At 44.6% G+C, this 27,179-nt stretch overlaps 1 protein-coding gene across 8 annotated transcripts in view; it reads right to left on the reverse strand.

Annotated features, from left to right (window-relative positions):
- GAB2 (GRB2 associated binding protein 2) overlaps positions 1-27,179 on the reverse strand; it is a 210,086-nt gene that overhangs the window by 84,304 nt on the left and 98,603 nt on the right. Inside the window, exon 1 of one of the 8 annotated variants that reach the window (XM_056561268.1) lies at positions 7,471-7,491. The exons of the other annotated variants lie outside the window; for them this stretch is intronic. The gene's annotated coding sequence lies outside the window, so the exon portion shown is untranslated. Of the gene's footprint in view, positions 1-7,470; positions 7,492-27,179 lie in introns of those variants that run through there. 8 annotated transcript variants of the gene reach the window in all.

The raw sequence follows: 27,179 nt of genomic DNA on the forward strand, positions 1-27,179 counted from the left end.
CAAATTTCAACCTGTATACAGTTAGAGACCGTATATGGTTTGAAAAAAAAAAAAACAACGTATAGGTTTTTAACTTTTCACTCCATTTTGAATAAAGTTTCACTTGTTTGATTGAAATTTCCAGAAAAAAAACTGTGCAAAGTCAAAAACCGTATGGTGAAAACCGGATGGAACCGTACGCACATACGGTTCTGTACGGTTCCCATTGACTCCCATGTTAAGAAAAAAACGTATACAGTTCCGTACGGTTTTCAACTTGAATACGGGAACACTCTTCAATGTATTTCCCAAGAAACATAGGTTTAGATTACGACTAAAATCCTGACGCTCAATATGTGACCAAGAAGGTCAAAATCAGTAGTGATCGGCCATTGGCCATTGGGATTTTGTGTTTAATTTCCCTGTGTCTCAACCACAGGAGAAATGAAGAAAAGTTCTCATTGAAATCAAAGGGCGGCCTATATAATGCACAGACCTCTGTAGCGCTTGGTGGCTGCACTGTACTATCAAGAACATTAGGAATATAAGATCTCTTCTAGGAACTCAAACTAGGTGGCAAACAATATGGCTGCCATTACATTGCATTGAGAATCAAAACAGGGTGACCGTGAGTTCAGGAGTTAGTCCGGCGCAGAGAGGAACCATCAGGGAACCAGATAAAATCAATGGATTTATTAAATGCAACGCGTTTTGCTGGGCATGCGCAGCTTCATCAGGCAGGATGCCTGATGAAGCTTCGCATGCGCAGCGAAACGCGTTGCATTTAATAAATCCATTGATTTTATCTGGTTCCCTGATGGTTCCTCTCTGCGCCGGACTAACTCCTGAACTCACGGTCACCCTGTTTTGATTCTACTTCTACCCAGGAGGGCTGCAGTGGACCTTTACTTATATTCATTCTACACTTTACCTTGTTGTGTGTGGGCGCACAACCAACTTTGGTAAGCGGCCTGGGAATTACCGTCCCCCACTAACAAGATCTGCTGATCCCGCACATGAGGCGCCTTCCTTCCTCTCTCTAAATATTACATTGCTTTGAGAACTCCGACTAACTAGGCCAATTTTTCAATCTTAAAAAGGCGAACGACTACTCCTGTTATAGCTGTAATGGCCACCATGTTGGTGGTCAATTATCTCCCCCCCCCCCCGCCCCCCCCAAAAAAAGCAAAAAACTACAGACCAGAATTTTTAGGAGGACGACATGTTTACTGGGAACCTGAGGGTGATGTTTTATCCCAAGTTACCTAATAATGGAAATTATTTTAAATCCCCCTCCATTAAGACCTTAAAGGGGTTATCCAGGAAAAAACTTTTTTTATATATTAACTGGCTCCAGAAAGTTAAACAGATTTGTAAATTACTTCTATTTAAAAATCTTAATCCTTTCAGTACTTAAGAGCTGTGGAAGTTGGGTTGTTCTTTTCTGTCTAAATCCCCTCTGATGACACCTGTCTCGGGAACCGCCCAGTTTAGAAGCAAAACCCCATAACAAACCTCTTCTACTCTGTGCAGTTCCCGAGACAAGCAGAGATGTCAGCAGAGAGCACTTTTGCCAGACAGAAAAGAACAACTCAACTTCAGCAGCTGATAATTATTAAAAGGATTAAGATTTTTTAATAGAAGTAATTTACAAATCTGTTTAACTTGACTAGGGGAGCGTAAAGCTCCGCTTCCTTCACACCCATTTCTCACCCCTCCACTTCCCCAAGTAAAACAATACACAGACACTGATGTTGGTGGAAAGGCCACAGCGGCCATTTTATTTTATAACAACCATATAAAACCAAATATCCCTTAAATAAACCTTCAAATAAAATAGTGCAAAAACATTAGTGCATCATACCAAGGAGGGGGACTTAGAGGCGACATAACCTTCCGATCTCTTACTTTGCCCTTGGTTGTCCATAAACTTAACCCCAGGACACCACCTTCGGAGACCTTCTCCTCCCTTTGGGACCATGCCCGCAGGGGTTTACCAAGCCCAGCAGGGTACCGCCCCAGCTGCACAACACCATCACCACACCTCCTTCTCCTTCAATACCTCCTCATCCACCTCCTTCTCCTTCAATACCTCCTCATCCACCTCCTTCTTCAATATCTCCTCAGACGGGCAGGCAAACTCCTGTCTTCCACTGGGCTGTCCTTCCCGCCACTCACTGCCCCTTTTATCACCTCCAAGTACCGCCCCTTCACCTGCCACTGACCCCTCCACCTCACACTGACCTCCCTTCTTCATAAACATTAACCCCTTCCTCGCTACCCTTACTCCCCCGTCATGCCGGCCATACACTCCCATACTGTCCGTTCCTGTCCTTTCTTTCTGGAAACAGTTGAGATTAAAAAAAAAATGTTTTTTCCTGGAATACCCCTTAAATCCCCCTTTACATATTTTTCCTGGAACCCCCACTCCCCCATTACATATTACAAAGTGTAAGTCCTTCTAGAAAACATGGAAACCTCTTTCAAGATGGCTACCAACGTCACAACCCTCGCACATCGTCATACAACCTATATAGAATTTATCTAGGGAACTCATATAAAAATTATAGTCCTATAAAAAGTTACTTATTGCTATACAATGTCCATAAATACACCATCGTCTTTTTTTTAATTTTTTTACTGAAGTTGACACAACAAATAGGTCACTCCCCATCTGCTTTCCTCTTCCAGGTTGTTTTCCCCGCTTGCCGAAAAGTACAAAGGATGGTACGAATGTGTCAGTGACAGATCGTTTCACTGCTTCGGCCTGTGTCACAGTGTAAGAATAAAAACGTCATCAATGTAGCGGTGGCTCGGCTAATGGACAGAGTGAAGTACAGGCAGGGAAGTGGCGCTGTGCCAAGCTAATGCCTCGTCATTATGTGACCGCTGAGATTTTAATACAGCGATGTCGGAATCGTCTCGGGTAACGTCTATTTATCTGAGAGAGTTCCGCGCAAGGGAACTGCTGGCGCTGCGAGGGCTTTTAGCGGGGCTCAGAGAAAACACATTTGGTGAAGAGGAATAAAGATCTTTTGTCCTTAATCGAGTGAAGCCATGAACTCGGTGTGAATGAGCAGTAAGCCAGAACCTTTAAAGAAAATGCCACTTTATTAGCTACAACTACAACTCCTAGCAGGTTGTCGGGGTATGAAAATGATGTATTTTATAGCACCAATACATTTCAGGTGCAGTATAGGGTATGGGGAGTTGCAGTTCACGGCACAATTTGCAAAAAATAAAAAAATAAAAAAATAATACACTGCCTTAAAGGGGTACTCCGGTGGAATTTTTTTTTTTTAAAACAAACTGGTGCATGAAAGTTAAACAGATTTGTAAATTACTTCTATTAAAAAATCTTAATCCTTTCAGTACTTTTTAGCAGCTGTTTGCTACAGAGGAAAATCTTTATTTTTTTTTATTTTTTTTTTGTCTTGTCCACAGTGCTCTCTGTTGACACCTCTGTCCGTGTCAGGAACTGTCCAGAGTAGCATAGGTTTGCTATGGGGATTTTCTCCAGCTCTGGACAGTTCCTGATACAGGCATCAGGTGTCAGCAGAGAGCACTGTGGACAAGATAAAAAAGAAATTAAAAGAAAATTCAGATTTTCCTCTGTAGCAAACAGCTGCTTAAAAGTACTGGAAGGATTAAGATTTTTTAATAGAAGTCATTTACAAATCTGTTTAACTTTCTGGCACCAGTTCATTTACAACAAAAAAGTTTTCCACCGGAGTACCCCTTTAAGAAGGTGGCAGGGACACTCGCTGGCGTTGCTTGACCGGATCGCATGGTGTTTCCCAACCAGGGTGCCTCCAGCTGATGCAAAACTACAACTCTCAGCATGCCCATATAGCCTGAATTGACACCAATCAATGAGAAAATTATGCAGAAATTAAGAAAAATTGATTATGGACTTACACTGCAGACAGGGGGCGCTGGCAGAACATTGACTGCTCAGAAATGCTCCATCTCCATAGCTGGCAATTGTGCAGAAAGTATTGACATGTCAACCCTTTCTGCGGAGGTTGGAATCGGTATTTCCACGGCAGATGTTTTTCCGATGAAATTCTGCCGTGTGCACAATGCAGCAGAATCCCATTGAAAACAAAAAGGGACTCTTCTGCAACGGAATTTCCAAGCAGAATTTTTACGCTGTGTGAACATATCCTTAGTGGGAGCTTAGCAGCTAGGTCACATGTCTGACATAGGGGAGGAGCTAAGCCGTTGTCAGTTTCCTATAGCAACCAGCAGAATTCTGAAATCTGCTGGGTATAGAAATGGGGGGAAAAGGAGTGTAATTAAAAGCTAGAAATCCTAATAACCTGCTTATTATGGGAATCACCATTTCTGATTTTAAACTGCGAAAATGCTGTGAAACCTGGGATTATGGGTAAAATCTTCCCCTCTTCAACAGAAATTCACACTGAACGCCAGTTCTGGGGCAGGGAAGGAGTTAACAAGCCTGTTTTATAGACCTCCCAGAATTCCCTCTGAATAAATATTTATCACTATATTTCTCGGGGGATGATTATTTGGACGGCTCCTCTCTGGTGACAGCAGATCAAACATAAGCCACCTGCTCACATGTATGGGACGGGCGCAGGTAGACATGGCTGCCAGAGATCAGTAAATCCCACAACAGTCAGAAAAATTGCCACGTCCCCTTTAGTTACAGTTCACACGACCCTAATACGGAACTGATCACGTCTGCTGCACCCCTCCGTGATCCTGTCCATCAATGTGGGACTTTATAGGATAGTTCACAAATAAAAACCTTATGAGATCCCTTTGTTTAAAGGGGTATTCGGGGTTAATTTTTTTTTTTTTTTTAATCAACTGGTGCCAGAAAGTTAAACAGATTTGTAAATGACTTCTATTAAAAAATCTTTACCCTGCCAGTACTTTTTAGCAGCTGTATGTTACAGAGGAAATTCTTTTCTTTTTGAATTTCTTTTTTTTTTTGTCTTGTCCACAGTGCTCTCTGCTGACACCTCTGTCCGTGTCCAGGAACTGTCCAGAGCAGCATAGGTTTGCTATGGGGATTTTCTCCTGCTCTGGACAGTTCCTGACACGGGCATCAGGTGTCAGCAGGGAGCACTGTGGACAAGACAAAAAAAAAAGAAATTCAAAAAGAAAAGAATTTCCTCTGTAGCATACAGCTGCTAAAAAGTACTGGAAGGGAAACATTTTTTAAATAGAAGTCATTTACAAATCTGTTTAACTTTCTGGCACCAGTTGATTTATAAAAAAGTTTTCTACCGGAGTACCCCTTTAAACATCTTAATCCCTATCCAAAGGATAGGGGATAAGATGTATGATCGCAGGGGTCCCGCCGCTGGTGAGATCGCGGGGGGTCCCCAGCAATGGGATCCCTGCGATCATACATCTTATTCCCTATCCTTTAGATAGGGGATAAGATGTATAAACCCAGAATACCCCTTTAATATGTTTCTATGTAGGACAGCTGAGCCCTGGATGACATAGTGATGGCTGTTGTCAAGTTGCTGGAACCCCTGCTAGTTGTGAAATGTAAAGGTGTCAGTCCAACTAGTAGTCTTAGGACATGACTGGGAATGTATACTGAGCCAGGACTCTCTCCAGAAGGAAAGAATCCCCCCCTGGAGACAGGATCAGGGTTATTGCCCATCATCCGTACAGAGTAGGGTGCTGGATGACTGCAGATAGGCCCATCATTGAGAGACCAATGGGGTAATCTTTCTCCTGGAATAGAATGCTATAAACGTATATGACGACTCATAGACCATTCATGCTCCACTGGGAATTCTGGGAAGAAAAGAAATGCAAAGCATCTCTCTCACATCACCTTTTATGGGTATCGTTTCCATATAATTGTGGTGGCCCAGTATAGGAGGTGTTACCCCGTACCCTTGCTGCCCTGTCAGGCAGCCTCCTGCAGTGTCCCCTTCCCCCCCTGCATCTGTTTATTGTAATTGTATATAGTCCCTAGGTTATATATGTAAGAGTGTTATACCTTTAAGACTGTTTACCATGTGATTTGTCAAGTGATTGTTACCCAGGAGGTTTCAGTGACCAGGTGACCTAGGGGTGACCAATGGGACCCCACCAGAGCCTCCCCCATATAAGCCCTGGGTGGAGCCTCCGCAAACTCTTAGTCTTTGCTGAGGTCCAGTCAAGTCGTGCCTAAGTGTCCAGAGGCACAGGAGCCTCAAGTCCAGTCTGCAGACACAAGCTACAAACCTGCAAGTAACTACAGTTACAGTCTAGTCAGTCAAGTCAAAGTCACCGGTCTAGTCAACGTGGCCAGCACTACTTGTCCTGTTCTACTACAAGACCCAGCAAGCCCTTAAGGTCTCTGCATCACTGGTCATCTCCTTGGGCCCTGGCTGAACTGTACAGACTTTTCCACCTGTCTAACCTCAGTAAAGCTGCCGTTGTCCGTAACTTGGCATCGGAGTCATTATTGCCCCCCGTGCCTAGCCCAGGATCCAGCGGTATACCTTTGCGTGGTATTGAGGATAAACCACGCCCTGGCGTCACGAATACAAGGGGTAAATGCCATCTGCCCCTAGGCTAATTCCATCTGCCCTTTGCATCACACCCCGCTACCACAATAGTCAGTCTTTTACTCCAACTAGGAGTCTTAGAACATGACTAGGAATGTATACCAAGCCAATCTCTCCAAAAGGAAAGAATACCCATCTGTAGACAGCTGTTTTGGGGATTATTGCCCCGAAACTGTCAAAAGATAGGTTTTCTTCTCTTCTAGAGAGATTTCTGAAGTGGCAAACATTCCCAGTCATGTTTTAAGACTCCTAGTTGGACTGAAACACTGACTTTAATGGAAAGCTATCTGAAAAAAGGTGGCAGGAGAGAGCTGCATTACATATCCTTTCTGCACAGTTTACACTGAAATAAGCGGCAGCCATGGTCGTATGCTGAACGTGGGCATTGCCTTTTTTTACTGTGCCCATTTCCTCCATGTGGTACATTATCATACAGAAAATAAATACCATCCAGTACAGTGCCACAGTATATGTATCATCTAGAATGGTGACCAAACAGTGTCATATGTTAGCAAATTAACCCTTAGATATGTATGTAAAACAAAAAGAGAAACTGAAACACAGCCGCACATCCGCCATTTGTATTTTGATCTACTTGCTTCTCAGCATAATTTCAAAAACTAACAGGTTAGGGACCCCTAGTCAGATTGGGTCCCTAACCTAACACTGGCATAGTGCCTGGCGGCGACCACCGCCCCTGCAACACCATGCCCACAGGGGGAACGACCCAGTGGCCAGGCAGCCCCACTGCTGCCCGACCAAGCCCCCGGCTCCGGGCCGCACCACCTCACAGACAAAGCATCACAGAAACAATGGCCGCCCCAGAGCACCACACCAGTGTGAACACCGACCCTAGATACAACTGCCTAAAATACAACGTAATATAATGCTGCCACTCTACAATGCAAACGTAACACACTATACCACACATTGCTATAATAAGTACCACCGTATGGTGCTGAAATAATACCAATATACAGTCACCAAATAACAGACAGACAATCTCGGAAAGGGGGTGGAAGGATCCGCCATGGTAGCCAGAGGTTTTTTGAAGGCCTCGTGACCATGGTGATGGACCAGGCCATGGTAAGGAGGGTGGTAGGGATTTACTGAAGCAATGTTATTCTAAATGCAGCATAGCCACGCCTTTTTGGAGACCATGTGACCTATGAGATATTGGGGGAGATTTATCAAAACCTGTCAAGAGAAAAAGTTGCTGAGTTGCCCAAAACAACCAATCAGATCGCTACTTTTATTTTTAGGAAGGCCTGTGAAAAATGAAAGTAGTGATCTGATTGGTTGCTATGGGCAACTCAGCAACCTCTCTGGACAGGTTCTGATAAATCTCCACTCTTGTCTCTGGCCACAAGGAATGCTGGGAAAGGTCAGAGACAACAGTAACATAAAAAGACTTGCACTTCAGTACTTCCGGGTGTGGGTCCTGTGTCGGAAAACGGGACAAAGCGGCGCACGAAAGTAATAGAAGGGTATTATACAGTATTGTAACTTGGCATCATGGGCTCAAAGGCTGAAGAAAAATAAAATCCTGGAGTACACCTTTAACGGGTGCCATTAAAAAGTCTAATTGGTTCCACAAAAAGCAAGACTTTGTTCATGGCAAAAAAAAATTAGCTATGTAAGAAAAAAATAAATAAAAAGAAAATCCAAATATTGGTTAACAAAAAAAAAAATTATAATAAAAAAAAAAAAAAAAAATATATATATATATATATATATAAAAAAATGTAAAATACTCATTCATTGATCTCTCTATAAAAAGTTTATAAAATGTAAGTGTGGTGGCCCAGTACAGGAGTTGCCCTCCTGTACCCTGTCATGTGTCGCGGACTCTATTTCAGTGTCCACCTTCATTTTGTGTATCCTAAATGTTTAACAGTGTCCTTATTTATTTATTTATATGCCTTTAAATATTGTTACCAAGTCATGTAACCAGGGAAGGTGTCAGTGATCAGGTGACTTGGGGGTGACCTTTAGGACCCCTCTAAATTGTTCCCTTATAAGCCAAGGGAGGAGCTAGCATAGGGAGACGAGTTCTCTGCTGAGGATCGGTACAGTCAGGACCTGAGAGTGTCTGGTGTCCTGAGGGGGACCTGGGCCTCACCACGCAGTCACGCTTCTATCACCAAGTGCCCCTTCAGGTGAACGTCATAACCGGGTAAGCAACCACAGGGGCGAAGCCTAGTCAGTCATAGTCAAGTCAGTCAAGTCTGCTAAAGTCAGCGTGGGTCTGCTTCATTCAGTCCAAGCCCACTACAAGCCCCAGACAGCCCGCAAGTCTCCTAAATCACTGGTCATCTCCTTGGGCCTAACTGAGCTGTAAAGACTATATCATCTATTTGCCTCAGTAAAGCTGCCGTTGTTCTGTAACTTTGCATCGGAGTGATTATTTGCCCCTCGCCTGGCCCAGGAACCAGTGGCCATACCTCGGGTGGCACAGAGGTTAACCACGCCCTGGCGTCACGAACACAAGGGTTTAATGGGGTATTCCGGGCAAAAACATCTTATCCCCTAACCAAAGGATAGGGGATAAGATGTCTGATCGTGGGGGGGGGGGGGGGGGGGGGGGGCCCGCTGCCGGGGCCCCCCGCGATCTCCCTGCAGCACCCACATTCTATGCTGGGCTGCATCTCTAGTTTCGGAAACCTCCGGGTTTCCGGGACTGGAGACGTGACGTCACGCCACGCCCCCTCCATTCAGGTTCAGGGAGGGTCGCGTGATGGCCGTCGCGCCCCCTCCCATAGACATGAATGGAGGGGGCGTGGCGTGACGTCACGTTCCAAGTCCCGGAAACCCGGAGGTTTCCAATACTAGAGACACAGCCCAGCATAGAATGGGGCTGCTGCAGGGAGATCACGGGGGGCCCCAGCAGCGCCCCCCCCCCCCCCCCCCCCCCCCCCCCGCGATCAGACATCTTATCCCCTATCCTTTGGATAGGGGATAAGATGTTTTTACCCGGAATACCCTTTTAATGCCATCTGCCCCTAGGGTAATAACATCTGCCCTTCCATTGCCCCCTAACCACATAATTAAAAAAAATGGCGCTAACCAATCACAGATCAGTCACGTCTGAAGGAATATGGATGGCAGAAATCAGACGCTGACATGCGACGGCACAATGGGCACTGCATACTGATACTCGGGGACCGTGTCTGGGGGGGATGCTCAGGAGACGAGGATGATGTGTCATGTGACAGCGGTGACAGGCGGAGTGCTTCCATCGCACATCATGTCCCTGACATTTTCGAGACATTGACCCTTACGCAGCCACTTGTAAAAAACTCAATAACAGATTTTAACCCTGAGGACAAAAACGTCGCCGTATAACATCACATGCGGCGGTAAAACGTCGCTCATATACAGCAAAGATGTATCTATACAGAATGGTTTGCTGCCCCTAAGGGCCTAGCACAGTGTTTCCCAACCAGGGCGCCTCCAGCTGATGCAAAACTACAACTCCCAGCATGCCCGGACAGCCAAAGGCTGTCCGGGCATGCTGGGAATTGTAGTTTTGCAACAGCTGGAGGTGCCCTGATTGGGAAACCCTGGCCTAGCAACTGGGTTATAGGCCTTAATAGCCCCCGGACTTACCCTTAGGATACATCCCTGAAAGTACTGCTGTGGACCACATAATTTGGGGTTCCCTTTAACCCTTTAAAAGGGTACTCCACTGGAAAACATTTTTTTTTTTTTTATCAACTGATGCCAGAAAGTTATATAGATTTGTAAATTACTTCTATTTAAAAATTTCAATCCTTCCAGTACTTATCAGCTGCTAAATGCTACACAGGAAGTTCTTTTCTTTTTGAATTTCCTTTCTGTCTGACCACAGTGCTCTCTGCTGACTCCTCTGTCCATATCAGGAACTGTCCAGAGCAGGATAGGTTTGCTAAAGGGATTTGCTCCTGGTCTGGAAAGTTCCTAAAATGGACAGAGGTGTCAGCAGAGAGCACTGTGGTCAGACAGAAAGGAAATTCAAAAAGAAAAGAACTTCCTCTGGAGCATACATCAGCTGATAAGTACTGGAAGGGTTAAGATTTTTAAATAAAAGTCATTTACAAATCTGTTTAACTTTCTGGCATCAGTTGATTTTAAAAAAAAAAAATGTTATCCAGTGGAGTACCCCTTTAAAGGGGTTATCCAGGAATAGAAAAACAGAGCTAATTTCTTTCAAAAACAGCTCCACGTCTGTCCCGAGGTTGTCAGTGGTATTACAACTTGGTTCCATTCACTTCAATGGAACTGAGCTGCAGAACCACACCCAACAAGAAGGCAGATGGGGAGAGGTTTCTGAAAGAAATTAGCTCTGTTTTCTATTCCTGGATAACCCCTTTAAGGTCAGGGACAGCTTTAGAAGGGTATTCCAGTGAAAAATGTTTTTTTTTTCCATATCAACTGGACCCAGAAAGTTAAACAGATTAGTAAATTACTTTTATTAAATAATCTTAATCCTTCCAGTACTTATCAGATGCTGAAGTTGAGTTGTTCTTTTCTGTCTGACCACAGTGCTCTCTGCTGACACCTCTGCCTGTCTCAGGAACTGTCCAGAGCAGCATAGGTTTGTTATGGGGATTTGCTCCTGCTAATTTCTTCCATACACAGCGCCACACCTGTCCTCAGGTTGTGCGTGGTATAACTTTTTTCCATTCACCACAATGGAACTGAGCTGCAATACCACGCACAACCTGTAGAGCTATTCTTTTTAAATAACTTAGATCAGTTTTTCTAATCCTGGATAACCCATTTAAATCGTCCTCTTTTGACCCCTATAACTTTATTTTCCGTATACCGGACTGTGTGAGGGCTCATTTTTTGCGCTGTGATCTGTAGTTTTTATCGGTGCATGTTTGTTTTGATAGGACTTTTTGATCAATTTTTATTCTTTTACCTTTACACCATTCACTGTGAAGGATCATAAACTTATTTTAATAAATCGGACAATTCTGCATGCTGAGATACCAAAAATTCTTTTTTTTTTCTTTTTACATTTTTTTTCTTTGTAAATTAAGAAAAGGGGAGGGGCATTTAAAACTGGAAATTGTTATTAGAGGAGGGGCTTTTATATAATAATAATATATATATATATATATATATATATATATATTTAATGATTTATTTATAATTTATATATTAATATATAAAATAATTGACAATTTTTTTTAGCCCCTTAGGGGCTATTCTATTTTTAGGGGCTATTATATACAGTCATTGAATCGCATTCACTGTACAGAGCGGTGCTATTGCAAAGCACTGTACAGGGAGATTGGCGCTCCATTGATAGAATCTGCCTCCGGTAGACACGATCGGGTGGCATGGAGTATCAGACTAACTGAACCCACCGTCATCTATGTTTTCCTTCTTTAAATGCCAGGATCACATTGATCACAGCATCTAAAAGGTTAATAGCGGACATTGGCTTGATCACTGATGAGTGGTGGCTGCTGACAGCGGCCGTCACTCACGTTCTATGAAGCGAATGCATCTCCTGCGCTTGCTTCATAGACAGTAAACACTCCAGGGTATACAGTGTGTTTAGGACCAGATTTTTCGAAGGCCTTTATAAGAAAAAAAAAAAAAAATTATTTTAAACACAAAAATTACACATTATTTGGAACATAAAACCATTTACAGAACGGAAATGACAAAAACTATTTCAGGGGGGGAAAATAAATCACTCTCTCTTGTTGCGTTCCGTGATCTCTTTCTACAAATTTCACCATTTGTAGAAGTAATTTTCAATCAAACAAAAACACAGTAAGTGATTCCATTAACCGTCTTGTTCTCCCGATGCCGCCGCGCAAATCAGGCAACGTGCTAATTGACTGTCCTGAGATGACACAAGCCAAATGGCAGACGCCTCTCCTGATTCTACCGCGGCCCCTTATTTCCTGAAAACACTTCGTAACTATGGCAACCACCAAAGAGGGAAGATGCAACTCCATGGCCTCACGGATAGTATTCATCTAAAATGATAAGATGCTTTTATACATGACATCTGTATATCCTCATCTGTATCTGCAAAGGAAAAAAAGGGTTGGATTAAAGAAGAAAGCAGAAGCCAATGTCACGAGTGGCGTGGCCGTGGCATGATGTCACGAGTGGCGTGGACGTGGTGTGACTGACCCCCCCCCCCCAGCCTGCACTCAGCATTCGGAACAAAATGTTCCAGATACTGTGGCAGTGGAGTACCCCTTTAAATATAGACCCCAGACCCTTAGAGATAAAAGACCCTAAGCTATATAGACCCAAACGAGACAGCTAAACAAATACAGAACCCAGACAGCATAGCCTAAACCAACCCACACTTCAGACCAGACCACATATACGGGCCCTAAACGAGATCCCAAAAATAATACAGACTAATTCAGACCCCCTGGCCAAATAGACCCCATAAATGAATATAGACTCTAATACAGACACCAGGCCCAACCCATAAACTAATAAAGACTACAGACCCCAGTAAACAAGACCCCTGTAACCAACACAGACTAATCTTGACTGGACTCCAGACCAGACCCCTAAATAAATTCAGACCAGATCCTGCTCTCTCCTGGAGCTCGCAGTCCTCGTCACAACCGGGTGATGGCACAGAAAATACCCCTACAACCATGTCTGTGTCAGGACGTTATCTGCGGCAGGGCCTATGGAGGAACAGGACTGCAATCCTTAGGAACGGAGGAACCGTATTGATCAATGAGGTCTATGTGGTGTTGCAGTTTTTGTGAGGACCTTTGTGTTTCGGTTCCCGACCATTTTCAAGATCTCTGCTTTCTCTGGATATAGAAAATGGTCTAGACTGGAATGAATGGTCATCTATGTAATACATGGACGAATCATGCCCTCCAGTATCCCAACCGGACCTGGCTCATTGAAATGCATTAGATATGGGCCGGGTCCAGCTGGGATACGGGAGTGCCTGGTTTTCTCTTGCCCCAACCGGAACTGGCAGCCGTACACTGAAGACCTGGTGTGAACCCACCCTTAGAGAAAAGACCCCTGAAAACCAGTGCTGGGTTGAATGAGGTATGAACCTTTTTTTTCTTTGATTAAGAGAACCCCATTAAGACGACTTCAATTGTAGAATCAAAGCATGAAACATCAGTCATATCAGACGGGGGATTTACTGTACTTGGACATAGGGGAAAAAAAGAATAATAAGCCTAAAATATTCCACTACTCGCTTCCCCCTCCCCTCTTTGACCCATCAATCTGTATTCGGGGGGGCTTCCAGAGAATAGTTTTGTCAGGTCACTCCGCAGGCTGCCCTGTTATCAGGAAAGTCAACAAAAACATAAAGTGGGTCAGAAAACTATTGTGTAAATCAAAAGCAGACATTCTCCATTCCATAGATAAATCCACAGAAAACAACAGAGGAGAGGGAGGGGGTGGTGGATCCTACGGCCTACATACAGTTCCAAAACAGACTGGAAAATTCCCATCCCGGCCCACTGGAATATGGTCAAAGATGATATTAGCTGAGATATTCGACCACAGACGACAATGTCAACAATCGGTATGAAGACCATGAGTCCTATTATGAATACATTTATGGTTTGGGCCTACACCACGGGGAGGATCCCCCATCATGACTACAGGCCCTAAAGTGTGTTTGACTATTAAAAAAATATATTTTTTTTCCAGCAGTATGAGACAATTTTTGCGTGTGTCGGCAAAAGTCATGTCAGGCGGCCAATTGATTGATCCCATTATGGCAACCAATGTTCATGAGCGACATATGTAGGCAAAATCCTTATTTTTTATCACCCCACAAGTGAGATCATAAATTCATACTGTTGCCTGTCTATTCTGCACTTTAGTTAAAGCTGTACTCCGGCAGGGGCAGATGGTAATAACCCCTTCTTGTCGTGACGCCAAGGTCCTGAGACGATAACAAGGTAAGTAGACTAATATACACTATATTAAGTATACACATTATTAAATATATACATAATAGCATTATGAAATTATAGAAGGAGGAGGCGACTAGGGGCTGTCCCACCTGGGGGACCCTACCTGAAGGTAGTAACTTTGACTTTGGGGACCACCATACAAGGTACGGTATGCAATACAGTACCGGGACACCACATTATGTTATGTTATATGATTTGTTGCAACATGTACTCCCAGAGAGCACCAGCTTTAACCTATGACCCACAGCTTGACCAATGGGCTATAGTCCAGCCCCCTCACTATATAAAGGGGCGGCCATCTTTAATTTGCTCTCTTAGCTTTACCACCTTGCTGCTGAGAACAAGTCTTTGCTGAAGCAGCTACCAGAGAATCTCAGGACAAGTGTTCAGCATCTGGAGTACCCCAAAAGCTACAACTCTCCAGTAAGTCTACAAGTCTATGTCTGCTGTCACTGAAGTTAGTGAAGTCCTGCACATAGTACAAGTCAAGTCCTGCACATAGTACAAGTCAAGTCTAATTACAAGTCAAAGTCAAGTTTATTACAAGTATTGGTCCAGCAAGCTGGGAGGTCCTCTGGGTACTGGTCACCTCTCTGGGAATTCTGGCCTTAGCTTAGATAATTACACCTGTCTTCTATTCAGTAAAGCCTTTGTGGTGTCCCGGTACCATATTGTATACGTTACCTATATAGAGGTCCCCATAGTCAGAGTCCCTAGGATGTTGGGGTCCCTCTTTTGTAGTTTTCCCCTTGTCACCTCTCACTTAGTCGATGACTATATAGCAGTTCTTATAAATATAAGTATATAAATATGTATATATTTAGTTATCTACCTGTTCGGAGCGTAGCAGGACCTGCGGGTCACGTGATTAGGTTAGAACTCTATGGTTTTGCTACAGGACCTTTGGAGGTTCCCGTGACGTGTTCACCCACAATGCACTGTAACGGTGAGTGACAGTCGTTACGGACCAATCAAAAATGGCCGGCCCCTGCCCATATAAGGGACCCGCGCCATCTTGATCCCTCTCTTGGGTTGCTGACTCTGGAAGAGGTAGGACCTCCGCAGCTTACAAGACGATTTACTAGGGCAAAGCCTTGCAGTCTAGGCCTCTATCATAGCGGATAGACTAAGCAATTCCCCGCTACTCATCGCAAGATCACTGCACCTTAATACTCCCCTAAATCCAGCGGATCTCTGCTATATAATCCTTAAGAAGCTAAATTGGGCTTATCTGATCCCAACCGACTGTCAATCGCTGCTCAGCTATATGTATAGAGACTCTGTTATCTGGACTGTTACTATTACTACATGTACAGAAATTCTCCAGTAAAAGTTCCAGCAAGTTTTCCGTTAACAGTGGTTGTGGAAAAGCCTTTATTTCTGCATCACCTATTGCTCTTGGGAAGGGTGGCAATAGGCCTATTAAGAAACCCAGCATTTAACCCTCACCCTGGCATCACGAGTGACAAGGGTTAACAGCGCCCTTAACTATCCGGAACAGCAACACCCTAAATACCCTACACCCCCACAAGACAGTATCCTCCCATCCACCACCACAACTCCGTTTACCCTCAACTGGTTGTGGACTCTTTATTCCCTACTGGCCCGTGGGATAGCGGAGAATCCGGGCGTGTAGTGTTCCGGAACCCGAAAACCACACTGGCGTCACAAACACATAGGGGTTAATACCATCAGACCCCCGAGGTTAATAACATCTGATCCCACCACTCTCACCGCAACACCCGTGGTCCCGCCATTCAACCGGTGGTCACCACAATAGGTTATAGATACTAGATTTATGTGGATGGAACGCTGATCCAGGGATCCTGTCATGGGGCAATTGGCATCAGCCTCATGTTTTTTTTTTGTTTTTTTTTTGTGCCTTCCTCTGGATCAACACAGTAGGGTTTTAGGTTGAACTATATGGGTGTAAAAACTGTATATGAAACACTAGGAAGATGGACATCTACTGCAGACCAGCTAACTAATCTGGTAGCGTCTGACCATTGAGCCTCCAGCTATAGGTCCAGCTCCTCACCTCGGTGTAGAACATTCTATAAGACAAAGAAAATGTACTTTCTGTCAGAGCGGCCATCGGCTGCGGTGAGTGATGGGGTCCTACTCCATTATAGAAAGCTTCACCACCATCAATCTCTTCTCAGAAACCAATTTTTTCCCCCTGTCTATATCTCCTGTTAGTAATATTTTGTCCAACCATGTAATGCTTCTAAGGACATCACATTGAATAATGGAGTCCATAGAGCCGGATACATTTGTTATGTTTTACGCCTACCTTCATTGTTTTTCAAAAAGAGCTTGGCTAAAGAAAAAAAATCCACCATTTTTGCCAATGTATTTAATTAAACACCCTATCATGACAAACACATTTCCCCTTATGTATTTTGTGGTGTCCCGGTACCGTATTGCATACGTTACCTTGTGTGAGGTCCCCAAAGTCAGAGTCCCTAGGAACAGTGGGGGTCCTCTTCCTTAGTTAACCCCTTGTGGTGTCCCGGAACCGTATCCTATACGTTACCTGTATAGAGGTCCCCATAGCCAGAGTCCCTAGGACGTCTGGGTCCCTCTTGTCTAGTCTTTTCCTTGTCACCTCTCACTTAGTCAGTAGATATATAGCAATTCTATTTGATATTTATATAGCTATAGGTATAGAAACTGTATACATTTGGTTATTTACTTGTATGGAGCATAGCAGGACCTGCGGGTCACGTGATCAGGTAGAAACTCTATGGTTTTGCTTAAGGACCTTTGGAGGTCCCCGTGACGTGTTCACCCACCATGTCTTGTAACGGTGAGTGACAGCTGACACGGACCAATCCAAAACGGCCCTGCCCATAAAAGGGAGCGGCGGCCATTACTAGCTCTCTTACCCCGTGGGCTGCTGATAGAGGAGGATCTGCGCAGCTGTCCTCAGCAGTGACTAGGCCCAAGCCTTGCGGCAACGGCCATCTTACAAAACTGTGAGATACCTCAATCCCTGCTGGGTCTGCAAGATCACCGGACCTAAACAGACCCCTAAATCCGAACAGATCTCTGCATCAATCCTAATTCTATTAGTCCCTCGGATAAGCTAATGGTCCGCAGCATCTGTCAATCACTGCCGTGCTGTATAGAGACTGTATTGCTAAGACTGTTGCTGTTAATTGGATGTACCGCAAGTACCTCAGTAAAGTTTATACAAGTTAAAGTTCATACCTATTGTGGACCTTCATTCATTTAAGCACGCAACTATAATTTCTGGGAAGGGTGGTGATAGGCCGAAGATTCACCTCAGCGTATTAACCCTCACCTTGAAATCACGAGTGACAGGGGTTAAATTAACCCCTCATATACCGAAGCAACACCCCAACTACACTACACCCCCAAGGCCCTACCACACCCTCGTCACCCCTCAGTTAGCTATAATTAATGTAAATATAAGTGTAAAGATGTATATTTAATATTCTTACCTTGTTAGCGTCGCAGGACCTGCGGGTCATGTGACCGGGTTGCAGAACTCTATGGTTTTTGCTAAAGGACCTTTGGTGGTTTTGGACATGTGATCACCCACAATCCATTGTAACGGTGAGTGACAGCTGATCGGACCAATACAAAACGGCCGGCCCCTGCCCATATAAGAGAGCTGCGCCATTTTATCGCTCTCTTGGGTTGCTGACTCTGGACGAGGTAGGACCTCCGCAGCTTACAAGACAATTTACTAGGCCTAAGCCTTGCGGCCTAAGCCTGCGCTAGAGACGGATAGTTAATACAATTCCCCACTATCTCCGCAAGATCTCCGGACCTAATCAAACCCCTAAATCCGGCGGATCTATGCAAATACAATCCTCTAAAGCTAAAGAGAACTTTCCAGTCCTAAGCATCTGTCAATCACTGCTGTGCTGTTTAAATAGACTCTGTTATCTGGACTGTTACCGTTATTGCAAATACAGAAAATCTTCAGTAAAGATTCCGCAAGTTTTAAGTTCAGCACTGCTCTGGACAATCTATTTATTTCACTCTCACCTATCGCTCTTGGGAAGGGTGGCGATAGGCCCAGCATCAATTCAGAGTTTTAACCCTCACCCTGGCGTCACGAGTGACAAGGGTTAACAGCGCCCTTTATAATACTGAACAGCAACACCTTAACTACCCTACACCCCCACAAGGCTTTATCCCCCAAGTATACCACAATTTACTTGTAGTTAAAGGGGTACTACACTGCCCCAGCATTTGGAACATTTTGTTCCAAATGCCCCCTCAATGCAAGTCTATGGGAGGGGGCATATCGGCCCCTCCCATAGACTTGCATTGAGGGGGCGTGGCGTGACGTCACGAGGTTCCGAACTGTTCCGAATGCTGGGGCAGCGGAGTACCCCTTTAAAACACCGCACCCAACAAAAATAGCTCAGTGGAATAAAGATTTTTAAAAAAAAACTTTTATTGCTTGTAAAAAAATAAAAAATAAAAAAAAAGGAGGAAAAAACAACACAAAAAACAAGGGTTCACAGTATTCCCCTCATAGAAAATGTGAACATCTCCCCCCGATGAGCGTCTGTCATCTCACTGTCACATTTTACAGATGACTCTGACCAAACGTTCTTCATAACAACAGGCGGCGGAGTGTGAAATATAATGTAATGGAAGAAAACATTGATCCACGGGTTTACAGGAGAGAAGTTATAGGACAGTTAATAGGATATTGGAAAGATAATAAATGACTACACCGCCTCGCGTCCCTCTCTACGGGTCACATGACCAACACCTTATGCACTGGCTTCTATACCGAGCAAGGGAGAGGCACAGCAGGTGGCTGTGGTGCGCAACGGGGGTGTGAAGTGAGGTGTATGGGTAAGATGGTGTTAACCTCTAAATGTTCGTGATGCCAGAGTGTGGTTTTACCGAACGGTAGCGCCGCTAGTCCTAGGTTAGGCAGGGCAAATAAGAGTCCAAGGCCAGGTCAAGGTTAACAGTAGCTTTACCGAGGTAGACAGATGGTACAGTCTTTACAGCACGGCCTGGATCCCAGAGAGGTGACCAGTAACACAAGAGACCTCGCAGCTTGCTGGGACTTGCAGTGACTTGGACAGACTTTAGCGCAGCCACGCTGACTATAATAGAGTTGACTTGGCTGTAGGTAGTGACAACAGACAGAGATGACTTGATTTACTGACATGTGGCAGTAATTTAGGCCTGAGGCCTCCAGATGTACTGGACACTGGATCTGAGACGTCTGGACTGGACTTGACCTCAGCAGAAAGTGAATCACAAGAGAGAGAGATTGTAGTACCTCCTCCTCTTATAAAGGGGGCGGAGCCAGGAGAACATAGGCCAACTGCGGGTCATCTGGTCACCTGGTGCTCTCTGGGTAACAAAGCATGTGACTTTAACATGTGACAACCATTTTCATGGGACTTAGAACCATGTGACCCTATCAAAGGTCCTTTACACATAATATACAATTATATAGACCATAGGGGTACAGTGCAGGTGAGCCCTGGGGACGTGCAGGGACTCAAGCTGATAGGACTGTGAGATACATATCCCGTACTGGGACATCACATGGCCAAATCAACCAATCAGATTCCAGCTCTCACTTATCAGATTCTATTTTTAACATGAAAGCTGTGATGTGATTGGTTGTTGGGGCCATCCCTGAGAATCATTCATTTTGAACAATTTTATATCAAACTCGTGTTCATTTTTCATAACATTTTGAATTTTTCACCAATAAATTAAGTATCGATGAAAATTTACCACTGTGTTTAAGTAGAATAGGTCATGAAAAATCATTCTCTGAATCAAATTCATAAGTAAAAGCATCCCGGAGTTATAAATACTTAAAGTGACAGTGGTCAAATGTGCAAAAAATGCTCTGGTCCTTAAGGTGAAAATGAGCTTGGTTCTTAAGGGGTTAAAAGGTTCAATTCAACCATGGCCGAGGCCTCAGTGCATTGTTACCACAGCAAACCAGCGGGGTCCGACAAAAAAGGTGCGGAGGGAAGGGATGTCGCACACGAGCTAATAAATTCCAACTCATTCATAGAACGGAACTCGACTGAATGTTAAATTACAGGAAACAAACATGTAAGAGCCCCCCAGTGACATGAGGAGCAGGACGGAAGACCCCGGCTAAATATAGAGACCCCAGACAGACGGACTTAACCCGCGCAATTTCATTTACAGAGAGGATTTCGTTTTGGACGGAAATTAAAAACTAAAACACTATAGAGGAGCCTCCCCTTAGTGTCCCCCAGTCTGTGGCAGAACTACAGCTCCCACCCTGTAGATCTCATGGGGGTTGTAGTTTATGGGGAGCTCTGCCCAACTGCTGCTCACTCCGACATTCTCAGCAAGATCAAATAAGAGGAAACCGCAACACACTCCGAGAAATGCATCGACTTCCTGGTCACTGCTGGGACGGACTCTATATATAGATGAGCAGAGTCCTGGAGGACATACACATGGTATGGTCAGATGGGCTTAGCTGCTGCAGAACATCCTATTAGACACCTTAGTTCTGCAGAATATAATACACACCTCAGCTGCTGCAGAATATAATACACACCCCAGCTGCTTCAGAATATATATAATACACACCTCAGCTGCTTCAGAATATATATAATACACACCTCAGCTGCTTCAGAATATAACACACACCTCAGCTGCTGCAGAATATAACACACACCTCAGCTGCTGCAGAATATAATACACACCTCAGCTGCTTCAGAATATCATACACACCTCAGCTGCTTCAGAATATAATACACACCTCAGCTGCTGCAGAATATATATATATATATAATACACACCTCAGCTGCTGCAGAATATAATACACACCTCAGCTGCTTCAGAATATAATACACACCTCAGCTGCTTCAGAATATAATACACACCTCAGCTGCTTCAGAATATATATAATACACACCTCAGCTGCTTCAGAATATATATAATACACACCTCAGCTGCTTCAGAATATAATACACACCTCAGCTGCTTCAGAATATATATAATACACACCTCAGCTGTTTCAGAATATAATACACACCTCAGCTGCTGCAGAATATAATACACACCTCAGCTGCTTCAGAATATATATAATACACACCTCAGCTGCTTCATAATATAATACATACCTCAGCTGCTGCAGAATATAATACACACCTCAGCTGCTTCAGAATATAATACACACCTCAGCTGCTGCAGAATATAATACACACCTCAGCTGCTTCAGAATATAATACACACCTCAGCTGCTTCAGAATATATATAATACACACCTCAGCTGCTTCAGAATATAATACACACCTCAGCTGCTGCAGAATATAATACAAACCTCAGCTGCTTCAGAATATAATACACATATCAGCTGCTGCAGAATATAATACACACCCCAGCTGCTGCAGAAAATAATACACACCTCAGCTGCTGCAGAATATATTACACACCCCAGCTGCTGCACGACATCATAATACACACCTCAGCTGCTTCAGAATATATATATATATATATATATATATATATATATAATACACATCTTAGTTGCTGCACGACATCCTAATACAAACCTCAGCTGCTGCACAACATCATAATACACACCTTAGCTGCTTCAGAATATATATATAATACACACCCCAGCTGGTGCAAAATATAAAATATACCTCAACTGGTGCAGAATCTATAATACACACCTCATCTGCTGCAGAATATAATACACACCTTAGCTGCTGCAGAATTTATAATACACACTTTAGCTGCTGCAGAATATATAATACACACCTTAGCTGCTGCAGAATATATAATACACACCTCAGCTGCTGCAGAATATATAATACACACTTCAGCTGCTGCAGCATATATATTACACTCTTCAGCTGCTGCAGAATATATATTACACACCTTAGCTGCTGCAGAATATATAATACACACTTCAGCTGCTGCAGCATATATATTACACTCTTCAGCTGCTGCAGAATATATAATACACACCTTAGCTGCTGCAGAATATATAATACACACCTCAGCTGCTGCAGAATATATAATACACACTTCAGCTGCTGCAGCATATATATTACACTCTTCAGCTGCTGCAGAATATATATTACACACCTTAGCTGCTGCAGAATATATAATACACACTTCAGCTGCTGCAGTACATATATTACACTCTTCAGCTGCTGCAGAATATATATTACACACCTCAGCTGCTGCAGAACATCCTATTTTAAACCACAGCTGCTGCAAAACATCATACTACTCCCCTCCTCTGATGCAGAACATCCTATTTCAAACCACAGCTGCTGTATAACATCATTATACACAACTTGGCTGTTGCAGAACATTATAATACATACCTCAGCTGCTGCAGAACATCAAGATACCCACCTCAGCTACTGCATAACATCCTAAAAAAAAAACACCTCACCGCTGCAGAATATCATGATACACAGCTGCTGCACAACATCAGGATACATACCTCAGCTGCTGCAGAGCATCATAATATACACCACAGCTACTGCAGAACATCATAATGCATACTCCAGCTGCTGCAGAACATCATGCACAGTATATAAAATACAAATCATACCCAATATCTTCAGATGCTGCATGTGAGCAATCTCTACTACATCTGGCGGGCACAACTATTGTCTGAACCTCATATATGGAAATAGCTACAGCAACAATGGAGCCGCCAATGGGGATTGTGTGACCGGGGGGGGATGTATGTTAGGTCAGGTTGAGGCTCACTAACAATTTTTTGCAGGTACTTAAAAAAAAAAAAGTGTTTTTTTTTTTTAAAGTATTTATTTTTAACCCAACCCCCCCCCGCCCTCTTTTGGCTGTCATTGTGTTCCTCTATCTCCATTATTACATATTTGATACAATTTTTAGCGTAGTGAAACAATCGTCTTATTTGCATTCATGTCCTGAAGGAAGTTTACATTCTGTATCCAGCATTTCCTCTGCCCTTGAAAATGTAAAAATCTTCTGCTTCCTCTCCTGTAGATTAAAGAACAAAAGCTGCGAATCCCCGAAACACAAGAAGCACAAAGAACACTGTCATCTTACAGCTCCACAGTATAATACAGGATATAAATCGAGATTTTCCTAGCTAACGTGACGGAAAATATAAGTTATATGAAGACAGGAGGCGAGTATCTTGCATTAAACCTTTCTTTTTAATGCCCATAGCAGAAAATTACAGAGAATTTACTTCATAACATTAGAAAAATTTTATTAAAACTACAACTCCCAGCAGCCCCTGGAATCCCCTCCCCTGGGGCGGAGACCCTATATAAGGGGCTGGCTGGATCTCCTCTTCCTCTTTCTTTCGTGCGAACTTCGGAACAGCGCACGACATCTTGATACCCCGGATACACTCCGACGGCAAACGAACTCCATCTCCGGAACTAGACGACAGGGCCAACTGGGCCCCCAGCAACTGTGTTTCAACTGGAACCTGGTCGTCAGGGCCAACTGGGCCTCCGTGAACTGTGTTCGAACTGGAACAGAAAAGCATAACCACTGTAACTCAGGGTCTCCTCAGATTCTTCTGTGTAGAAGGAAGTCCCATTCTTCAATATCCTGAAAAGAGAAAGGAACACCATGACAGGGTGGGGTCGGGAGGGAAGATACTCGCCTCCTGTCTTCATATAACTTATATTTTCCGTCACGTTAGCTAGGAAAATCTCGATTTATATATCAGACAGGAGGCTCATATCTTGCAATTTTAAAGCTAAAGACAGAAGAACAGACATGTCAAAGTACAGATGCAGAAACGTGTTCTTGTGGCCTAAAATAAAACTGCCGAAAAGTCGTCTCGGACGACCAATCGGCGGCCAACAAAAGGTCCGAAAGCGAACCTCCTGAAGTAATCACTTTGGTGGCCATAGCTCCTCTAGAAGAGTGGGCACCAAAGAGAGAAATGTCAATCCCAGCCATTTCCATGACTGATCTGACCCACCTGGCCAAGGTAGCCGAGGATACCGGAAGATGAGGCTTGACATACGATAACAATAATTGATTGTGAGACTCGGATCGCAGAGGCGTGGTCCGTACCTCATATGTTTGTAAACAGCGTACTACGCACAGGCGCGGGTGATCCGGAAAAAAGGGATAGAAGACGGAGTGAAGTCCTGTCTTGGTTCTGCGAACCACAGAAAAACGTACTCCTTCCGGCGAAAACTGTCGTCTGGAGATATCCAACGCTTTAACATCCGACACCCGTTTAATAGACACTAAACATAAAAGGGTAGTAATTTTTAGGGATAAAAATTTTAAGGTGAGAGCATTATTATCCGCCCAGGAGGAAAAGAGTTCTAACACCCGGGAGACATCCCAAGTAGACTGGTATCTAGGACGGGGAGGACGCTTATATTTTACTCCCCTTAAGAGCCTACATACCAAAGGATGTTTGCCAACTGGTAATGCGTCCACCGGGCAATGGTATGCCGATATGGCGGATCTGTACACGTTGAGTGAACTATACGATTTCCCAGACTCAAAAGAGTCCGCAAGGTAGTTCACTATCACTGAAACAGGTGCTTGAACGGCATCAACTTGCCGTTGATCACACCAACGAACCCACAAAGCCCAGGCCGATCGATATGCCGATCTAGTCCCTGGGGCCCAGGCCAAGGCAAGGAGGTCTCTAGCCGACTGTGAAAGGTCGCTACCGTTGTCCGGGATCCCGAAACCAACCACGCAAGGAGTGGAAGGTTGCCCTCCAAAATCAACGGATGAGGACCCATGATAGGGTTCATGAGAAGGTGAGGTGACTGGGGAATCAGTCGAGGAAAGTCGATTGTCATCCCTAGGAGAAGGGGAAACCACGGTTGTGTCGGCCACCAAGGGGTGATCAACACTACCGTCGCCTTCTGATTCAGTACTTGGAGAAGGAATCTGGAGATCGTATTGAATGGGGGGAACGCATAGTGTGTACCCCGTGACCAGATCTGGCGGAATGCGTCCACTGCGGATGCTTCCGGGTCCGGCCTCCAGCTGTAGAAGTGAGGCAGTTGTCGATTGAGGCGAGATGCGAAGAGGTCCGTGTGTAAGGGACCCCAAAGATTCCACAAAGCCCGAAAAATAGAACGGTCTAATGTCCAATCGCTGGAATCCCTCAAATAACGAGAATTCCAGTCTGCCACTGTGTTGGACACACCAGGAAGATATTCCGCAATAGGAATGATGTCCCGGGACAAGCAGAAGTGCCAGAATTCGGATGCGATGTCTGCCAGTACCCTGGACCTCGTCCCCCCAAGGCGGTTGACATATTGAACCGCAGCCACATTGTCCATGCGTAAAAGAACGCAACAATTGGTATTGTGAAGGAGAAAACTCTTGATAGCGAAGAACGCTGCCAAGAGTTCCAGGGCATTGATGTGGAGGAGAGACTCCTCTACGGACCATCTCCCTCCTGTGGTATTGTGCCCGCAACGAGCCCCCCAGCCTTGGCGGCTCGCATCGGACTCTATTATGATGTCCGGGCAGGAATTGAATATAGTCTTGCCGTTCCATTCGACGGCATGGCGCAGCCACCAGTGTAATTCCTCCACTGCCTCCGGGCAAAGGGTAACTTCGTCTGCATAACGGAGACCCTGGCGTATGTGAAGGTTCTTGAGTCGTTGAAGGGCCCGATAATGAAGTGGGGCCGGGAAGATGGCTTGAATCGAGGCTGATAATAGGCCGACTATGCGTGCAATTATCCTCAGGGATACTCGACCCCTGCGCAAAGTCTTTCTGATTTCCTTCCGAATCAGAGCTAATTTGGAGGTAGGTAGCATCAGAACGGCACGTTTGGTATCCACTAGGAAGCCTAGGAATTCCAGTTCTTGTGAGGGAGTCAGCACAGATTTCTTGTGGTTGATGAGGAATCCTAAGTCCTCCATCAGAGAAACCGCCCATTGTTTGTGTAACAGGGCCTGCGTTCTGGAACATGCCATGATCAGTAGATCGTCCAGATAGATGATAAGCCGTACCCCCCTGCTCCGGAGCGCGGCTACCACCGGTTTCAGTAACTTGGTGAAACACCAAGGGGCTGATGATAATCCGAATGGTAGGCAGGTGAATTGCCACATTCGTTCCCTCCATAGAAACCGAAGAAACGGTTGGGACGAGTGGTGAATAGGAACGGTAAGATATGCGTCTTTTAAGTCGATCTTCACCAACCAGTCTCCTGGCCAGAGAAGGTCGCGTAACAGATGGATACCCTCCATCTTGAAGTGTCGATATATCACGTGTTGGTTTAAATCTCTTAGATTTATCACCGGGCGATAACCGCCATCCTTCTTCTTTACCAAGAAGAGGTTGCTTACAAAACCGGGGGACAAGGGATTTACCTCTATCACCGCCTGTTTGGACAGGAGCTCTCGGAGCTCGTTGTCTATGAGTACTATGTTTTGAGCTGAAAACTGAATGGGTGGAGGAATGTAATTCAGTACGGGGAGAGATTGGAACTCTATCTGGTAGCCTGCTACCGTATTGAGGATCCACACGTCTGCCGTAATCATGGACCAGACGTGGGAAAAATACATCAGTCTGCCCCCCACCGTTGTGTGTGGAATGGAAGTTGTGTGTGTACTCACCGGTCGGTGGACGAGACCTAGGATATCCGCGGCCTCCACGTCCTCTCCAGGGGCGTCCTCGAGGGGGAAAGAAAGGGGCCGGCTGGGCCACAGGCATCGTGTACTGTTGTTGAGCGGGAGCAAACTGTTGGTGCGCAGCTCTAACA

Source organism: Hyla sarda, chromosome 2, assembly GCF_029499605.1.
Source record: "Hyla sarda isolate aHylSar1 chromosome 2, aHylSar1.hap1, whole genome shotgun sequence".
Lineage (NCBI taxonomy): Eukaryota > Metazoa > Chordata > Amphibia > Anura > Hylidae > Hyla > Hyla sarda.